The 15,136-nt window shown below is 39.4% G+C and overlaps 1 protein-coding gene and 1 pseudogene across 1 annotated transcript in view; both read right to left on the bottom strand.

Moving 5' to 3' along the window:
- Positions 1 to 15,136, bottom strand: part of LOC136838168 (uncharacterized) — an 864,161-nt gene that overhangs the window by 496,246 nt on the left and 352,779 nt on the right. Inside the window, exon 2 of the mRNA XM_067103042.1 lies at positions 8,728 to 8,802. The gene's annotated coding sequence lies outside the window, so the exon portion shown is untranslated. The remainder of the gene's footprint in view (positions 1 to 8,727; positions 8,803 to 15,136) is intronic.
- Positions 5,274 to 6,838, bottom strand: LOC136838145 (zinc finger protein 260-like; annotated as a pseudogene).

Here is a 15,136-nt window from a genome sequence, read left to right as displayed (position 1 = left end):
GGGCACTTAATCTGTTCAATATGTTTAATGTTAAAACACAATTATATCAGTCACATTTTATTATGGGCATAAACTTGTCATCGTGAGTCATGTGACAATGCAACAGAAAGGTAGCAACCAGATACTACAGTATTGTTATAATTTTGCAAAGAGTAATTTACATGTAATCAACAAATCAACAAAATTTTTTAGTAATGCCAATTTAATTGCTTGCAAAGTATGCAATTAAATTCTTGTCCATTTTTCAATCGGTCCTAAACGTTAAATTAGAATGCGTTAGAGGCAACAGTTACTTCATACCCATTTAAAGTCAAAAGTTCAACAAAACGATTAAGCATTGCAGTTAGATCTTCTTTGCTGCTCATTCATTTGTAACCGTTTTAAAACTACTATAACTGATATCTGTAATCTCTCTCTTCTCTCTCTCTCTCTCTCTCTCTTCTACAGATTTAAGGTTCAAAAGCTCTTGTTATCAATTTAGGCAAATATGAAGAGTTATCTTTCTTTTAACCTTCAAAGGTAATGCCAATTGCAGTTTTGCATCTCTCTCTCTCACTTTTGCCAGCACTCAAGGACTGATTTCCATACCTTACAGAACTCTGCCTGTGTCACCTAGTTTCTACAAACTGCTCACATTCAGAGCAAGAACTCGATATACAGTAAAAACAATAAAGTTAATATCTTTTAATGGAATATAATTAATATAATTGCATCAATCAGTGTTTTCAGTAAATATGGTGTAATACGTACAGTATTTCAAAGTCATTTCAACCAGTAATATACAATAGACTCAGCTCCAGTAGCTTCAGATGTTTTGGAAGGAGAACATTTTTTTATGCCACACCAAATAAATAACAGAATGAAATCTTTATCAGATTTTTAATGTGGGGGTAACAAAATGCAGTACAAAATAGTAGCTACTCTCAATATCAAATAAGCATGTGTTTACATACTTATATGTGTATACATGTGCACATACATGTATGCATCATGATGCTGTGCATTTGCAGCACACTTCTCTTTTCTCCTCAAGGGTTATTCTTCATAAAAAAATTCCAAGTTAGTCCCATGTAAAAGTTCTGGCAATGTGAACAGGTAACAGAGAGAGAGAGAGAGAATTTCAATGTTAATTTTTTATACATTTACTCAGTAAACAGTATTGTACAGTCTGGTTTTCATTTTGTGTACAGTACTGTACAGTATTCTGTATTGTTTATAACCATATACTGTACAGTACTGTAATCACAAAACAAGTAAAAAAAAAAAAAAATTGTATTTTTCATGATATAATTTGGATACAGTACTTACCTACCATTAAAGTTAGCTTTTATCTTCCTGCACCATTTGGTGTGATTGGCATGCAAGATAAAAAAAAAACACTTGGCTAACCCTCTAGGACTGTCTCTGTAATGACCTGTTTCCCCAGGTGGCGTTGGAATGTTTACATTCTTGTCAGAATTCTTCATGACCACCCACTAAGATGTGGGGAGGCTGGGTGGGTTTCCACTTTTAACAGTTGGTAAGTATCCAAATAATTGATTTTATCATGGAAATTATCATTATTTGGAATGCATCTTACCTACTGTTAAAATTAGCTGACTACCACATTGAATGTGGATGGTGGGTTAGTGTGGCCAAAGAAGCAATGTTCAACGATGCGAACTGGTTGAGGCTGGAAATACCCATGGCTCCATGGCCTCCTTGCATAACAACTGTCCAATTTACCCTCCCAACTCTGAACTTCTCTGTGTGAAGAGTGTGGGAGAAGGATATCAGAAGCTGACAGGGGTAGAAAAGGTACAAAGTATCCTTCCTGAGAACCATCACTATCAAAGGTTCTTCCTGATACTTGAAACTGACAGACACTTCTGGGAGTTCAGAACATCAGTTATGGTTAACGTGGAATTTCCCACTTAGAATGAGAGCCAGATCACTCCTGAAGCAGAACTCATGTGGTTTGGGAAATTCTATACGGAACTCACATGCAAAAAAAAAGCTGTAGGGGCAAGACACTAGAGGGAAGACTTCAAAGGTAGTGCTAAGAAGTTTCTAATCTCCTGATTCGAAACATCTTGGGTGATGGCCTTAAACACTTAGGGGTTAAGGAGACAATGATGGGACACTGTCAAAAAGCTACTAATGGCTGAGCAGGGCTACTTTACATGATTTGTACACAACTGTTTCCATTACTTTACTACAACTGAGTTGTAAAGGAATAAGACATTCCTCCCAACAGCCTCAGAAGTAGGTCTATCAAGGAGAGGTTACAACTCTTGACGAATCATCATGAAACTGCCTCTTCAGGCCTGATATTTATAACTATTATCATCATCATTATCTCTTACATGTATCTACATGCATACTTACATATACATACATATCCATATATGCATGCATAAACTTTACTGTACATATAATATGCATATACACTGTATATACAAAACAGAATCACATATGTATTACTCTTGCAGTAATCGAGCTGTAGTGCTAAGAACAAATACCAAATTCAAAGGTACTTGCCTGACATAATTAGGCCAAATCTTACCTATTAGAGGAGACGTACCTTACCTATCAGAGTCTTCACTTCCTTGGTCCAAGAACTTGAAAATTGCATGTTGAACAGAGGAAGGTGAAAAATCTATATTACATGTAAGTCATAACCTAGCTCTTAAGCAGCTTCAAAAACTGGAAATAGATACATCCGAGAACAAGCATCTGAGAACCAAGAACCAGCATTAAAGGATACAATTTCAATGAGATCGCCTCTGTTGTTTGGCTTAAGAGCTCACTCTAAAAACACAGTTGCAAGTAGCTATTCAACACTAAACAGTTTCTAGCTTTCTTTTCGACTGTTCATCCATTTACCAGTGGCTCTACTTTCATGACAATGCATCTTACCATAACCAGTGTTAACTTTTGCTCATTTTAACAAGTTAGAAGTTAAACTAGCTTGCTCATCATTTAACAAAAGGAAGTGTGGATAACAATTTAAACAAAAGAGCACCACTTAAATACTAACGAATTTCAACCAAATCACGTTAAAACCCCAAAGTCAAAAGAAACTATGATGGAAGAAAATGGCAATCTACAGCATGAAACAGAGACAGTGACATCTATGACTGCTTAAATAACTAAAGGAGAATCAATCAAATCACGGTTGAAACCCCTAAGTCTAAAATACAGAGGAACTATGTCAGAAAAAAATGGCAAATCTACAGACAATGGCCGGTGAGACAAAAACACCAGAGAAGGTGACATACCACAGAACATCATCAAAGATGTCACAAAATGCCAGTAGTAAGCATCAGGACTCAGTGAACAACTCATGGCTGGATATCTGGGTGGGGAAGGTAGATGATTCTTGCATGAAGGTTAATGGTTGTAACCATGACGACAGTTGCTGCTCCAGACAGTGCACAAAAATACAAAGGTAGGCAATTATAGGAGTAAGAGCTGTTCTATCACCATGCTAACTCACTCTAGATAAGTAAGCGGAGGAAAAGGAAAACTGAGCCACTATTACAAAAGGAATAACTGCCACAAGATGACAGAATAAGAATGAGCACATATAAAACTGAGTAAGAGGGAGGGTCCATTGTCCTTCACTCAGAGGATGATACCAGGTGAGCAAATGATTACAGAAACCAATGCATGCTCAGAACTACTCAGACAAACATAAATGTCTGCATTCCTAAATAACTCCACCTGGTTTTACACACATCCCTATCACTCTCCTAAAACAGATTAAGCACAAGCCAGCCAATTTAACAGTGCAAAACTACCAAACAACTCATCCAGAGAACAACCACAAACCCGAACCAGAGAGACAGCTGAGAGGGTGGCAGGGCCTCAGACCTTTAGTCCCGTTACACGCCATGGTTCCCTGTCTGTGGAGAAGACCAATGGACCCAGGGCAGTCCACAGGGTGGGCTTTGGACAGAAGCTAAGGCTCCAAACACCTCTCTGGAGGATAATGAAAAAGGTCAATCACTATTGAAACCCCAATGGTCTTTGCACTAATATACTGTATATGGTCAAATTTCTAACCATAATATAAGAATATATCTTAATTACCTGGACATGATTTTCTCCTGAACCCAGGTGGAACCACATGAAGGTGGAGCAGGAGTGAGAGGAATTAACCTAGGCTACCAGGTAGGCTAATGGATGAGGAGGAGGAGGAGGAGAATGACACTGGATTCCAAAAGAAAAGACTGAGTGAGCTTATGGTGTGCCTAACGAATTGTCTACTTAAACCATCCGCCTCCAGCATCTTCCCATACTTGAGGACAAAATTTTCATCCTCTCTTCAGATCACCCACATTCATTATCTTCATGGAATAAACTAAAAAATCACACATCCTTGCACATGAATGGATCAACAACTAGGCTAACATATTTCTGCTAAATGCTTTCCACATTCCAAGAAATGGGTTTTCAGCAACACTACGTAAAACATAGAAAATGCTGATTAGGGAAAAAGCTGCTTTATCTCTGCTTGTTGTAGATAACATAATGCAAAAGCAGAAAACAAGCACAATATCATACAGAGAGAAAATTTTCCCACATTCCCAGAAATCAAATGTCATAAAATTATTACTAATTGCAATTCAAAACTATCTGCATAAGGACTGGTTATCAAAAAGAATTCTGACAAGACCAGAAACAATCAAAAGAGACCTGGTGGGAAACAGGTGATTATTGAGACAGTCCCTAGCACCAGTCAAAATGCTTTTATTTTTTCAATCTGTATTATTTCAAAATGCACATAATGAATCAAAGATATATGCATTCTCATATAAGAATCAAGAACAGTGGAAAAGATTCATTGCAAATAATTGAATGGCTTTTACATGATTCAGGAAGATGTTTTTTTCCAAAAAACCTTCCCACATTCCTGCATTTAAATCTTTTCACCAGTTGGATTGATATAATGTCTTGTTCAGAAAATGTTTACTTATCATGTAAATGGCTTTTTCCAGTATGAATTCTCAAATGAATTATAAGATTTTTCCTGGAAAATGCAAATTCCAGTAAATGATTACTTCCACATTCACATGAAATGGCTTCTTTTTTTCAGTATGAATTCTCATATGGGTAAGTATAAAATCTGGTTTAACAGGAAAATGGCTTTCCACATTCATTTTACATCCATGAATGGCTTCTCTCCAGTATAGAATTTTACAATATGACGTGTAAGATTTGGTTTCTGGCCAAAATGGACCACATTCCTCATATGATGTAGAGGACACATTTAGTGGAATGGCTTCTTATCACAGAATATGTATTCTCATATGAGCTTTAAGATTTGGATTTCTGGGAAAATGCTTTCCCACATTCCTTGCACATGAATGGCTTCTCTCTAGTATGGATTCTCATATGAACTGTAAGACTTGGTTTCTCGGAAAATGCTTTCCCACATTCCTTGCACATGAATGGCTTCTCTCCAGTATGGATTCTCATATGAACTGTAAGATCTGGTTTCCTGGAAAATGCTTTCCCACATTCCTTGCACATGAATGGCTTCTCTCCAGTATGTATTCTCATATGACGTGTAAGATTTGGTTTCTGGGAAAATGCTTTCCCACATTCCTTGCACATGAATGGCTTCTCTCCAGTATGCATTCTCATATGAACTGTAAGATTTGGTTTCTGGGAAAATGCTTTCCCACATTCCTTGCACATGAATGGCTTCTCTCCAGTATGGATTCTCATATGAGCTGTAAGATGTGGTTTCTGGGAAAATGCTTTCCCACATTCCTTGCACATGAATGGCTTCTCTCCAGTATGGATTCTCATATGATCTGTAAGATTTGGTTTCTGGGAAAATGCTTTCCCACATTCCTTGCACATGAATGGCTTCTCTCAGTATGGATTCTCATATGAGCTGTAAGATATGGTTTCTGGAAAATGCTTTCCCACATTCCTTGCACATGAATGGCTTCTCTCCAGTATGATTCTCATATGACATCCAAGATCTGGTTTTTGGAAAATGCTTTCCACATTCCTTGCACATAAATGGCTTCCCTCCAGTATGGATTCTCATATGAGCTGTAAGATGTGGTTTCCGGGAAAATGCTTTCCCACATTCCTTGCACATGAATGGCTTCTCTCCAGTATGCATTCTCATATGAGCTATAAGACTTGTTTTCTCGGAAAATGTTTTCCCACATTCCTTGCACATGAATGGCTTCTCTCCAGTATGAATTCTCAGATGAACTGTAAGGTTTTGTTTATAGGAAAATGCTTTCCCACATTCCTTGCACATGAATGGCTTCTCTCTGGTAGAATTTGTGATATGACTTGTACGATTAATTTTCTTGTAAAAAGCTTTCTCACAGTCAGTGGATCTGAAGGGCTTCTCTCCAGTCTGACTATTCCTTCTTTCTTGTTTTACTTCTTTTTTGCAGGTTAGTGGATTTTTTTCATTCACTACTGAATTCATTTCATATGAATATTCACCATCTTCATTAGACTCACAGAATACCTCTGGCTCTATTTTGATGTCCATCAGTGGATCCAGAGACATTAAGTTACCATCACTGGTTTCACTAAATGCACCCATGTTGCTGTTTTCTTCATTTATGGAAGGGTGTGATAATGCACCTTCAGTTTCACTTTTCAAAGGTAATTCTAGGGAATGTTCTGGATTCATTTTAGCCTTTTGTCCTGCCCTGTTCTGTAATGACAATGTGTTCAACTGACAACTCTTAAGACAAAATTGTTTACAAATTATTATCCAATAAATCTGTCATAAATTAAGTTCTACAATATCTTGAAGGACTACAACCAGATTTCATTGCTGATGTATGAATCTAATATTCAGAACAGATTTTACTTGTTGTTTAATTTTTAAAGTAGGAGTACTTTTTGTTTGTCTCTTTTGAGACTTGGTACATTGGTAGTACCATTAAACATTCATTCCCAAAATCTTGATGCTGCTCAAAACTGACAGAAGGAAGGAAGGTTTTTCTGAGGGCGAACTGAAATCAAAGAATGCAACACAGAGTTAGGAAACATAATGCCACAACTGAAGCAAAATATTAAATAAAATTTAATTCACATTCCCATAAAGGTCTCAGGCCAATTAACAAGGTGTGCATTTGACAGTACTACCCAAATATTAATACAATCTAACCAAATGTTGTCCAGACACAGCATCAAAACATTCCTGAGGCAACAATGCAACAATAGATTAACAGTTAATATTGACTCCCTCCCTCTCACATCTGTAAACCTTCTTAGCTTAACATTACAGTATTACTTATGAACATATCCTTATTAACAAATCAAAGGCCAAGAATAGAAAATGCAAGAGACCAGCATAAGAATTTTGTGGGGTAACAGCCTAAGGGTACAGTAAATGCTTAATTATATATGATCCAGTTATACATAACACCATATTATCCACAGATGCCTTAGACAATAAGAAGAAAAAATAGGAAGGGTGAACTGAGTAGTAATTTCAAGAGATGAAAGTTTTCAAATTAGTTTCACGGATTGTTACTGTAGATACAATACATGAGTAGCTGTTAAGACCAGCAACACTGATGACAGTCTTGGAAAGTGACATTGCCTCAAACATGACAATTTTTTCAGAGCCATACAAACCAGAGCTTTTTATGAAGGAGTATCTTTCAGTGCAAGTTGGAAATGGGTTAACTGGTGGTTGATGGGAGACATGATATAGTTTACCTATGAAAATTTCATATTACAGTATTTCCTCAATTACTGTACCTGCATATACACTGTTTGAGACTTGGCAGTATCCACATTTCACTCCAGCCCACCAAAATCTACATGAATGTATACATACATAAATAGAAATGAATACAGTAAGAAGCCTTTTGGTTTTCAATGCTACAGGAGTGGAAAAACTACACATTTTTAAAGTAATTTAAAAATTTGACCAAGAAGGAGGCCCAGTTGAGTCAAACCAGTCAGTTGAGAGATTTACTCAGAGTCATCCCACCAAGAAGTTTAGTCTCCTTGTGTAAAAATTAAGTATATCTTAGTTTAACCAGACCACTGAGCTGGTTAATAGCTCTCCTAGGGCTGGCCCAAGGATTAGATTTATTTTACGTGGCTAAGAACCGACTGGTTACCTAGCAATGGGACCTACAGCTAAACACCCAAGTTTTGTATACATGTAGGAGCAAACTACAAAATTTTAAAGTAATTTGTATTTTTCCTAACATACAAACCTGAAGGTCTTTACATAAATGGCCCACCTCAAGCCACCCCTCATTCTGCTACCTGGGCCGAAAGGTGAAGTGAATGCATAATGATGGGGGTGGGCGGGACTCCCACCTTACCGTCGATAGTTAACCACCTTGTTTATAGCCAAACAGCTGTTTCCCAGCTTGCGCTGCAAGTATATCCATATGTAAAGACCTTCAGGTTTGTTTGTTAAATTACTTTAACACTAGGAAGGCCAAGGTGTCGTTTTCGACACCTTGAGATTTTCAAATAAGTGTCATGCAATAATGATGTTTGACTTAACTTGAGGCTTACAGACAATAATTTTATTGCACAGATATGCAGGTTACGTGAATCTATCATACATAAACTGCTATTTGACTTTTTACCTCCAGAATGGCCGAGGTGTTGTTTTTGACACCTAGGCTATCTCTGGTACAAATACAAGAAATTTCCCTGAAAGGTATCTTTGCTTTTGGTAATTTCACTTATATTCAACGTATAAAGCACATATCTTTATATTATCACGATGCATACCGAGTACCTGGTTATTACACAACTAATCTCAAAATTCAAAAAATTTACCTCACTTCAGCCAGATACCTGAACTCTCATGACAACAGGAAATTACGACTGAGTACAGTACTCTAAAGGTAACAGGATCCTTTAAAATCTTATTAATCACTTGAAAAATCAAACTAAGTTTAGAATATGTGTGAGGTATCAACAATTAAAAAAGAACCTAGAGTAAAAGGGCATCACTCCATCAAACAACGTTAACTGTTTCCCTGGTCTTAATTCAGCTTAGCAAAACTAAAACAAAACATGTTGTCACTTTGCCTTATGCATACAATTAATCCTATTCACTGGTGGTCAATAAATGAAACTATTTTTTAAATATTGAATATAAAAATTTATTTTAAATTCAAAATTTATAATTAAATTCATAATCTGAAAAATTTATTATTACTTGAAAACAACACAAAACTTAATTCTTAAATTAAAATTATGAAACAAAACTAATTCACAAAACTTTAATTTATCAGAATTAAATTACTCAAGAAAAATTTAAACTATCAAAATTACTCAAGATTTGAAAAAATCTTAATAAGAAAACTAATAAACAAAAAACTAAATCAAAGTATGCAATGTTAAATTACCAAGAAATATTTAAAATGCTAATGTAAATAAATGTTTTTCCATCACAAACATAAAAAATGTGAAAATATGAAGAGATTGCAATCAAAAATACACATAAGATTTATCAATAATAATTTCACTAAGGCAATTTCCTAACTTATTTTATACCATGGTATTAATAAGTAAAATTCACTTTAACACATACAACTTACCTGTTAGTTTTATATAGCTTTAGTCTTGACGTCCGCAAAATTTCAAAACGTATGGCAGCAGCGCAGTCAGAATATCGTGATCGCCCTACTGCCCTCTGTCGGGGTACCAGAACTATTCCAACATGCTTCAGAATAATTTTGCATATTCTTGTTGAGTCAACAGGGCTGTGTTGGCTATTTTTGATGATATTTGTTGAGGCGCATTCTGTCTTCTTTATATTTATGGTGAAATTGTCGCTATAGAAGAGAGCTCTATGCGTTCAGGGCATCGGGGCGAGGTTCTGGCGGTACCATCATCGATGTTAAGCCTTGATAGACTCTTCTATATTCGGTTTAGGTGTCCGTATCGCGGTCACAGGCTATACGTTCTATTTCTCCGTGTGTGTCGTTAGGAGGAGCAGAGGGCCCTCCTGACGTAGGCGCTGATGGTGGAGCGCTTATACCTCTCGGGGCACTCGCTGTTGTTCATACACATGCCCAGAGTTTGTGCATTTTAGTGTAGACCCTGCGTAGAAAAGAGGCCTCTCTCATTCCACAAGGGCGTCAAAGAAAGGGGGAGGCAGCAGTTTTGGCTCTGCTCGATCTCGTGAAACTGAGGCAGCTATGGTTGTGGAGATACCTGCCTCGGGTTTCGATCTCCTCTTCGCAATTAGCGCTGCCGAAGGTGTCGTCGATCAGCGCCGCATTACATCCTTGGTTGGTTGTATATCTTCGAATACCCTTTGCTCCACAGTGCCCATATAGAAATTGGCGAAGAGGACTCCGAGGGGAGAACCCATCGCCACCCCATTTCTCCAAGAGGATTTCTTGCCAAGCCCAAGAGGGGGGCTATCTTTAATCATGCCAGGACCGTCCATAATCACGAACATCGAAATAATTGACCGAACTACGACCACCGCCGCCTACGCCTCTTGGAAGCATTGCACATTGGAAAGGAGAAACCAACCCTCAACATTACGCAGGAAACCTTTCTCCTCCCCACGGCAGCCAGGAGACATGTACTGAGCGATCCCCATAGCGAACGAGCGAATCAAAATTCGGCATCTGAGGACTGAAATTCTTCCTTTCATCCCCAGCACTACAACGCTGCTCACACGCAAGATGAGTCCCAAACATCGACTCGGAAGAATAGGCTCGCCCGGGTACACATGCCCGGGCGGTAATCATAATTCAGCACCGATCAAGACCCCATAAATACCAACCAAGCACCTCGTTTCTTCCAACCTTCTGCAACCACGTCAGAGGATGACCAGCGAGCTGGTTAGGCTGTAATCGACGGTACCTAAATCGGAGCCGAGCGATTTCTGATTGGATATTTTAATAAAATACTTCCATATTCAGCTCACTATCCTTTTCCAACATGAATATTGACCCGGTTGCTGACTAACATCGCTGAGCCTGAAAAGCGAATCATAAGGAAGAATAAAGATATAAAAGACACTATATAAGATAAATCGCATAATACAGCCATCCGTTTTTAATAAGACCTATTCAAGTTAATCTTATACTCTGTGGTTATATGGTTCCATGGCTTGGACACATCCCTTGCAAGGACCCCAGCAGAACCCTTGAGGGCACCAGAAGAGTTGGAAGACCCAGACCTACTTGGATGAGAACTATGAAAATAGAGGCTTCAGATGAGAGAGAGGAGATTCGTGGAAGATAAACCACAGGGAAGAGGAAAGATACGAGTAGCATAACTTTACAGAGGCCCTCTGCGTTGCACGTCATTAGAAGCGGCGATGTCGAATTTACAGCGGTTGAGTGTTTTGTTACAGATAATTCATCATCTCTTCTGTAAGTTTCAGTCCATTCATTTGCAGGGGATTTTGGTGAGTGTTGGGACTTGCAACAAATCAAAACAGATTGAAGCTGCTTCCAGATGAATTTTTCAAGCTATACAAGATCTAAGAGGAATTAAAGGTTGAGAAATGCGGATATAAGTAGAAGTTTCGTTGTTTTTAGATGGCTCAGTCATGTGGAGAGAAAAGAGGACAGAGGACAATTGACTGATGACAAGAAAGTATGTATGAATCAGAAATGTCAGGTGGAAAGAGAAGAGGAAGACTTCGAAAGTACAGTGCTGGACGGATGGAGTGAAAGAGGTTTGGAAAGGAAGGGCCTTAATATCTAACAGGTAAGAGAATGCACCGAAGACAGAGGTGAGTGGCGCAGCGTGTGTAGGGTATTCAATGTGCTGTTGATGTGCTTATTGTGTAGGTGTTTGGTGCAACTAACTCTTGCATTGTTTTTTTTCTATGCAGCCGCTCCTTGTTAGGGAGAAATGACTTTTAATATGGAAAAATAAAATTCAAAGGAACAGCTGCCTTCAAGAATTCTTTGTCAGAATCTGCAAAATTGTTGAGATGATTTTTCGTTCAGTTTCAGCTGGGTTCCCTCCTGTCCTGCCTAAAGCCATTCTGTCCCTCTCAGTTTCTCCCTCAGTGCTGAATGACCTCACCAGAGGTCCCAGCACTTGGTCCTGAGCCTGGGTGCATATTCCCGCTTCCAGTTCCTGTCAGAGAAGGGAAGAGGAACCTTGGAATGACATTCATCAAGTCCCAGCATGATCTTGGGCCTGAATTCTGTATTCCATACAGTTCCTGTCAGAGAAGGAAGAGGAACCTTGGAATAACACTCATCAGAGGTCCCAGCACTTGGTCTTGGGCCTGAATTCTGTATTCCACTTCCAGTTCCTGTTCAGAGAAGTGAAGAGGAACCTTGGTGAGGAAAGCTGTGGGTCTGGAAGTCCTGGAAAAGAGGAGGGCAGAAGACCCACACTGTATGGGAGTACTCACAGCCAGAAAGAGCACTGGAGAGAAAAGGAGAGAGAGAGAGAGAGAGAACTCGTCTCACGTCCAACTCCATAAAAGGGCAAAGCTTACTTCAAGACGTTTATGATGGTGACAAGAATGTAGGAAATGTCGCCATGAAAGAAAACACATCGTCTCATCTTGGCTAAGACAGAAATGTGGAGCAGTCTGCCTTTTGCAGGTGTGGAATGAATCTTCTGGTCTCCTGATGTTTAAGCGAAGCGAGCAGCAGACCCCTGCTTACTCCAACTCCCTCTTTCCACTGTCTGAAGAAGCGCTGCTGAGTGGCCAAAAGTGAAAGAATCTTTCTTTATATTTTGTTCATGAAAATGCTCACAGAAGAAGGGCAATATTAGATCGAGGCGTTCAGTAAGAAACAAAACCAAATTGCGCTCCTGACGACTGAAGCGAAATACGGATTAAAATAGATAAAATAAGAGATTAAATATATGAAATTTGATGAAACTTCGATATATACAAATGAATGATAGCAGTTCTGAGTCATATTAGTTAAAATATATTACAAATTTGCTATTTTTTTAAGAGTCGCATTAATCGTGGCTTAACAGGTGCGGTGGAAAGTAGATAATCTACCAAGAAAGCGTTATTGGTGACATTTACAAGTACAATAACCCGATTTGCTATTGAGATAGTGTAAGATAATTATATGTATTACATTTTTATCAATGCAAGGCATTAATGAGGAGGGCGACTGGCCATGAACGCAATCTGAAAGCACGCAAATGAGGTGTTCAGGTAGGCTATCTGCTCAATGAACTCGTTGTTACTGAATAAATAATAAATGCAGTCACATACAGTAATACATACAAGTTTCTGTGTCAATATCAATGACTTACAAAAGGTATCTTTTTCTTCCTCTTCTTCTTGATGAGACGACTCCTAACGTCGTCGTCCTCGCTACAAACGTAATAGAAGGAAGCAGCCAGCTGAGATTGCATTGTCCTTGTCATACTCCTGTAAATGGGGATTTATAAAAAGTATACTTAATATGGAGGATTTTATGATACAAACAGATACCTAGATATACTTGACAGGGAGGAATCGATGAGAAATATCTTAAATATCCTTAACCAAACACGAGGCGAAGGACCAAAGAAGGAGAAATAGGAGGAGGAGCCGTTTCAGAGAGAATCTCGGCCATTGCTGCTACTACTACTACATTCCAGCACCCGAAGGAAGAAGAAGAAGAGTGTTGTTTACATCGTAAACACCAGCTCTCTTTGAGTTGTTTCAGGTGTTGCTGCGAACAATAATATGACGTCAGCTTTTGTTCTTCATTTCTTTTGCGTTGCTTTGTCTGGTAGTTCTGTATAATGTAACACGGCTCTTTTACCTTTCAACTGGTTTTTTCTACACTTTTAGGGTTCTGATACTGGCGGTGCATGTTTGTTGTCGGGTTTAGTACTGGGGCAAGTACCCTTACGATGCTAAGTTTGGGGTTTACATATCAAGGTATACGCCCATGTAGCGCATTAACATTGACTCCAAATGAAAAAATTGCATAGAATAAAAAAATTGTTCGGGGCCGGTCTACCGAAAAGTAACCTATGACTAGTTTGCTTGATTTTCCGAGCGACAATTTTTCAGCGGCGCGTAGCTTTCTAGTGCCAAGTTGACGTGAACGGTGTCACGGAGGCAACGCTCTCCCGTAGTTAGTCAGATGTCCGATGTGCGGCGCTTCTCTCGACCCGTAGTTCCTAAGGCTGCCGCCGCACGGCACCCCGGCCGTACCGCGGGAAATTTAACTCCGTCCAATCGTATCTCAGGCTGACCCTGGTCGTGCCCTAGGGCTTACGGATTCAATACTTCGAACCAGTCGTAATGCGTTCTGACGATATGATTCGTAGGCCTTGGCGGCATACGAACCGCGGCTTTCTTTCAACGGAACGCGCTGATGAAAGTCGCGTTTTATTTTGTTCCCAGAGCGTCACCTGAAATTGTTCTGTATGTCATTCCCGGGCCTTTTTGGATTTAGGGCCTGCCGGGCGATACCATTATCTACCTAACCTCATTAATTCGGACGGAAACTTTGAAAAAGCGAGCACAGCAAAATTGACCTGCCTTTTTGCATTTGTTTGCTGCTGGTTAGGTAGGGTTTTGGAAGTGACCTAGTGTGCAGTTGTTTTTGTAACCTGTGGCTACAGTGATAGATATTGCAGCTTGCCAGAGCATATGTGCCTGGCAAGAATCATTAAAAATGGGGATACGGCGCGCAGCGCCGTTCTGCCACCCCCCAATCTGAGACCAGATATGTTAAAAAAAATCTGTTGCAAAATTTACGCCTGTTCTAATGTAGGTAGGGAGGTAGGGAATAGCCTAACCGAGGTTTCTTATGTAGGCTACAGGTAGCCTAGGCTAGCGTTTACCATCCGCCCTGATGTAGGTAGGGTCAGTCTCACACATGCAGTGTAGTGGGTCAGCCTCATGTACGTAGATTAGCGGGTCAGCATCACGTATGTACTTTCGCGGGTCAGCCTTATGGTAGTAGCCTAGCGGGACAACCTTTTGTATGCAGACTAGCGGGTCAGAAAATAGGGAACACTGTACTTGTTCCGACACAATATACAAACCCTCGGTCCTTTACATTAGGGATTACTTTCCGGCGTAGGCTGGAAACGGCCCTCCTGGTTAGGCAGTTAACTACTGGCCGGGAGGCGGGAGTACTGCCTGCCCGGATGTAAACATTCCAATTTGCTTTCGGCCGTCTTAGCACTCGGACGTTGTTCTTCGTCGCTGTCTGCCTGACAGCTA

This window comes from Macrobrachium rosenbergii, unplaced genomic scaffold (genome assembly GCF_040412425.1).
Source record: "Macrobrachium rosenbergii isolate ZJJX-2024 unplaced genomic scaffold, ASM4041242v1 171, whole genome shotgun sequence".
In the NCBI taxonomy this organism is placed as follows: Eukaryota; Metazoa; Arthropoda; class Malacostraca; order Decapoda; family Palaemonidae; genus Macrobrachium; species Macrobrachium rosenbergii.
Note: the sequence above shows the minus strand (reverse complement) of the source record. Positions and strands in the feature narration are given on the sequence as shown.